The sequence below is a fragment of the Chiloscyllium plagiosum genome, chromosome 5 (genome assembly GCF_004010195.1).
Source record: "Chiloscyllium plagiosum isolate BGI_BamShark_2017 chromosome 5, ASM401019v2, whole genome shotgun sequence".
NCBI lineage: Eukaryota > Metazoa > Chordata > Chondrichthyes > Orectolobiformes > Hemiscylliidae > Chiloscyllium > Chiloscyllium plagiosum.
Genome location: NC_057714.1, coordinates 41,571,634 through 41,577,397, shown reverse-complemented (window position 1 = coordinate 41,577,397; position 5,764 = coordinate 41,571,634). Strand labels below are relative to the sequence as shown.

The 5,764-nt window shown below is 43.2% G+C and overlaps 1 non-coding gene across 1 annotated transcript; it reads left to right on the top strand.

The window, feature by feature from the left end:
- The first annotated feature begins 3,794 nt into the window (after nt 1-3,794).
- Nucleotides 3,795-3,867, top strand: trnar-ccu. The gene has a single exon. It is a non-coding gene; the product is annotated as a tRNA-Arg (tRNA).
- Nucleotides 3,868-5,764: the final 1,897 nt, after the last annotated feature.

Below are 5,764 nucleotides of genomic sequence, written 5' to 3'. Positions count from 1 at the left end.
CAAATGTAATTCCTCTCTTCAAGAAAGGAAATAGGGAAATCCCTGGCAATTACAGACCAGTCAGTCTCACTCTGTTGTCTGCAAGGTGTTAGAAAGGATTCTGAGGGATAGGATTTATGACCATCTGGAAGAGCATGGCTTGATTAAAGGCAGTCAGCACAGCTTTGTGAGGGGCAGGTCATGCCTCACAAATCTTATTGAGTTCATTGAGGATGTTACTAGACAAGTTGATGAGGGTCAAGCGGTGGATGTGGTGTATATGGACTTCAGAAAGGCATTTGATAAGGTTCCCCATGGTAGGCTCATTCAGAAGGTCAGGAGGAATGGGATATAGGGAAATTTAACTGTCTGGATACAGAATTGGCTGGTCGACAGAAGACAGCGAGTGGTAGTGGAAGGAAAGTATTCTGCCTGGAGGTCAGTGGTGAGTGGTGTTCCACAGGGCTCTGTTCTTGGCCCTCTGCTCTTTGTAATTTTTATTAATGACTTGGATGAGGAGTTTGAAAGATGGGTCAGCAAGTTTGCAGATGACACAAAGGTTGGAGGTGTCATTTACAATATAGAGGACTGTTGTAGGCTGCAGTGTGACATTGACAGGATGCAGAGATGGGCTGAGGGGTGTTAGATGGAGTTCAACCTGGATAAATGCGAAGTGATGCATTTTGGAAGGTAGAACTTGAAAGCTGAGTACAGGATTAGGGATAGGATTCTTAGCAGTGTGGAAGAACAAAGGGATCTTGGTGTGCAGGTACATAGATCCCTTAAAATTGCCACCTAAGTGGACAGGGTTGTAAGAAAGCATATGGTGTTTTGGCTTTCATTAACAGGGGGATTGAGTTTAAGAGTCATGAGATCTTGTTGCAGCTCTATAAAACTTTGGTTAGAAAGCACTTGGAATACTGCGTCCAGTTCTGGTCGCCCTATTATAGGAAAGATGTGGATGCTTTGGAGAGGGTTCAGAGGTTTACCAAGATGCTGCCTGGAATGGAGGGCTTATCTTACGAAGAGAGGTTGACTGTGCTCGGACTTTTTTCATTGGAAAAAAGAAGGAAGAGACGGGACCTAATTGAGGTGTACAAGATAATGAGAGGCATAGATAGAGTTGAGAGCAAGAGACTAACACGAGGGGTCATAGTTTTAAGCTGTTTGGCGGAAATTATAGAAGGGATGTCAGAGGCGGGTTCTTTACACAGAGAGTTGTGAGAGAATGGAATGCGTTGCCAGCAGCAGTTGTGGAAGCGAGGTCATTGGGGATATTTAAGAGACTGCTGGACATGCATATGGTCACAGAAATTTGAGGGCTTGTACATTAGGTTTACCTTACATGAGGCACAACATCGTGGGCTGAAGGGCCTGTTCTGTGCTGTACTGTTCTATGTTCTATGTTCTATGTACATCAAAGTAAATAAATGTGATCTGATAGCTGTTACAGAGACCTGGCTGCAGAATGGCACTGTCTGGGTCCTGAATATTGAGGAGTATATGACATTAAAAAAAAACAGGAAGCTTAGTCAAGGTGAAGGAGTATCATTATTAATAAAACATTATACATTAATGCAATAGTTGGAGATGAACTTGGTTCAGAGATCAGATAATGATTCGGTTTGGGTGAAAATGAGGAATGGTAGGGGAAAGAAGTCTCTAGTAGGAGTGGTTATTAGGTCGCCTAACAATAGGCTCAATGTAGGTTGAGGTATACAAGAAGAAATACTGAGAGCTTCTGGTAAAGGGATGGTAATAATTCTGGGTAACCTTAATCTATACAAAATGGCAAAACATCAGATTAGCAGTAAGAGCGCAGGTGAGGAGTTCATAGAATGTTTTTGAGCTAATTTCTTAGAGTGGCACATTTGGAGCCAACCAGACTATACTACACTTGGTTTTTTTGTATTTTATTAGGATTAATTAATTACCCCAGAGTAAGGGCTCACAGCTAGCAGCAACTCTAATATGATTGAATTTTACATTCAGTTTATAAGGGAGAAGATTTCCCTTATTATAAGATAAATAAGGGAAAACATATGGGCATGAAAGCTGAGTGAGCTGAAGTGAACTGTCATATTGGGCCAGAACATAAATCAATCAAGACACAGTGGTAAACATTTAACATGTTTCAGAATTCAAACAAAACATGTTCTGACTATAAAGAGAAACTCTAAGGGGAGGACTAACCATTTGCAGTTACCGAAAAGAATTAAACTGGGAGAGTGATGTGAAACAAGGATTGAGCAAGGGAATGGTCCTTTCAGAAGGCAGAGAGGGGTGGGGAGGGGAAGATGTTCTTGGTGTTGGGGTCTTGTTGGAGTTGGTGGAAGGATGACACGTTGGATGTGGAGACTGGTAGGGTGGTACATGAGGATAAGGGGGACCCTGTCTTTATTGTATTTAGAGCAATGAAATGGGAAATGGAGGAGGTGCAATGGAGGGCACTTCTCCTCCATCTCTTTGGTAACTTCCAGTTCCCTGGCTCTCAACGCTTTTTCTTCACTATGGACGTGCAGTCCTTATGCACATCCACACCCCACACACTCAGGGAACATTTCGCTGAGCATCTGAGCTGGGCCCGCAGGGGCCATCTTGACCTCCCAGTCACCACTCATTTCAATTCCCCTTCATACTCCCTCTCCAGCATGACCATCCTTGGCCTCCTCCGTTGTCACAGTGAATCAGACTGCAAATTGGAGGAACAACATCTCATCTTCCGCCTCGGCAGCCCACAGCCCAGAGGACTCAACATTGAGTTGTCCACAAATAACCACCCTTCCCATCCCCCGACTCCCTTTCCAGCCCCTCCTCTTCCCTTCCATTCCTCTGACCGACCCTTCCTTCCAGCTACCAACTGGGTTCTTTTCTCCCATCGACCAACCAGGCCGTACCCACCGCCTGTGTTCATCTATCACTACCACACCACACCACCCCTCTCCCCACCCAAAACCCTCCCCCTCATCTCTACCTGTACCATCGCTTACACATATCCCCAGTCCTGAAGAAGTGTTACACCTAAAACATTGACTTTTCCACCTCTAGATGCTGTCTGGCTCGCTGTGTTCTTTCAGCCTCCTGCTTGTCTCCAATGGATTCCAGCATCTGCAGTCTTTTTTTTTGTCTCCAGGTAAAATGATTGATCAGAATATCACACAGGCACAGGATAAGTAAAGAGTAATCAGGAAGAAGAAGTTCGAACATGAGAAGAAGCTAGTTAGGAATGTGAAAACAAATAGCAAGTGTTTCAACTGGTATCTAAAAAGGAAAGCAATAACTAAAGCTAATGTTGGTCTGCTAGAGTATGAGAATGGGAAGTTTATGGTAGATAATAGGCAAATGGTGGATGAAATGAACAAATATTTTGCTTCTGTCTTCACTATAAAAGATACCAAAATATCACCGCTGGGGTGAGGGTTCTTGGCATTACGCTGTGGTAGTGTACCTGCCTTTGAGCTAGAAGTCTTGGGTTCAAGTCTCACTTGCTTCAGTTTGCTGTTTTCATTAGAGAAAAGAAGGTTTAGGGGTGACTTGATTGAGGTGTACAAGATGATTAGGGGGTTAGATAGGGTGGACAGTGTGAACCTTTTCCGGCGTATGGAGTGATACCAAAATATCACCCCTGGGGTGAGGGTTCTTGGCATTACGGTGTGGTAGTGTACCTGCCTTTGAGCTAGAAGTCTTGGGTTCAAGTCTCACTTGCTTCAGTGGCATGTAATAGCATTCTTATAGAACATCTATATTTGAATCAGATTTTCTAAGTGATTCACAATCCTCTCCTATTTACTGTTGTGGGTGAGTGAGTGCATGTAGCCCCAGTGGCCTAATGGATAAGGCACTGGCCTCCTAAGCCAGGGGTTGTGGGTCCAAGTCCCATCTGGGGTGTCTGACTCTTCATGGTTTGTCCTTTCTCAAATTAGTTTTTGTGGTTCAACTGGTCAGTACACTCAGCTGTTCACTGTTGGGCAATTGTTGTTCTCACTTGAACAATTGCTTAGTGGGCTTGTGGGGCAATGGTAGCGTGTCTGGCTCCACAGCAGAAGGTTGCATGTTCAAATCACGTCAGGCTCACTGAAGCTCTATGATAGAAGATTGGCTGGCTCACAGAGATTATGCATAAGTTAGTCTTTTTCTGATCAGCAGAATGTGACAAGTAGGATTCTACAGATGCTTGCGCTTGACTCTAAACCCTCTTATAATTTATACATGAACATGCATATGGACATGAAGCAAGAGTAGGAGACAGTCCTTTCAGTATGCTCTGCTGTTCAATAAGATCATGGCAGATCTGATTGTAACCTCAAATCTGCAAACAAAATGCTGAATTTTCAAGGTCTGTCCAAACAGTCATCATCTGAAATTGTAACTTGCAAATGGTATTCGGAATATGTACAGCTGAGACTCTTAGGCGAGGTGGAAAGACCAACAGCCCTCCTCTGTGTTGTACTTTGAAAAATTTTATTCATTAGTGAATTTAAGATTGAGCTTCTAAAGGGCCAGGATCCTATACGGACACTGGATGAGAACTATGTTCAGCTGCCCAGACTAAACAAATCCTGAGGTTACCATCTTTGTTGGTACACAGGTTGCGGATCTGCACATGGGCCTGTTGGTAAGCTCCGCAGATGACTTTGATGAGCCTCATTTCATCGAACCTCACTTCAAACCTTTCTTGAATGTGCCACTGTACTTCCTTGCCATATTGATACAGGACCTACATTCTCCTTGAAATGTGACATGGCATCATCTTTGAAGATACCCATTAGTTCAAACCTGCCCAGATAGAACAATTCTAGGTCTCTAACTAGCTCCCCAGAGCCTTTCCACCATTGACAAACTCAAGTCAGGAGTGTGACAGAATGCTGCCCGCTTGCCTGGATGGGTGCAGCTCCAACAATGCTCAACAGGCTTGACACCATCCAGGACAAAGCCAATCACTTGGTTGGGACCACATCCATAAAATTCCAACCCTCCACCACCAATGCTCAATAGTAGTAGTGTATACTATCTATATGAGGCACTTCAGAAATTCATCAAAGATCCTTAAGACAGTACCTTCCCAATCCAAGACCACTTCCATCTAGAAGGATAAGGACAATGCATGGGAACATTGCAAGTCCCTGTCACTATCATGATTTTAAAATGTATCACCATCTCTTCACTGTCAGGTGAAACTCTTTCCAAACAGCATTGTGGGATTACCTACAACACATGGACTGCAGCATTTCAAGAAGGCAGCCCACCACCACTCCCTCAGGGGCAACTAGGAGCGGGTAATAAATGCTGACCAGCCAGCAATGCCCATGTCCTATGAGTGAATAAAAAAAAACACAGTCCAGGCTGCACTTTTGCTCACCATTGGTGCAGTGTGGACCTTGGTTGTATTACAACGATACATGAATCTTGGTGTGCTAGATGTCCTGCTATACTGGTGCGGATGTAAGTAAATACAAAACAAGAGAATGCAAAAATGAATTGCAAAGATCTTATAGGTTGAAGGCAAAATGATAACATTAAAATAGTTGGTTTTCATTCAGAAAACAGGGAATGTTTGGAACTTTTCACCACATATATGGCATAAGAAGTCTGCAGCTCTTTTTTTGAAAGTAAATTTGCATATAACCAACCTACACCAATATTATCCTGAAATATCATTTGCATGTATTCTGAGATATATTTAGCAAACTCTTTGCTACTTGTTTATGAAGGTCAATTTATCAATTCTGCCTACTGTTTTATGATTTGATTTATTATTGTAAGGTTGTCCTTCCCATGCATTTGA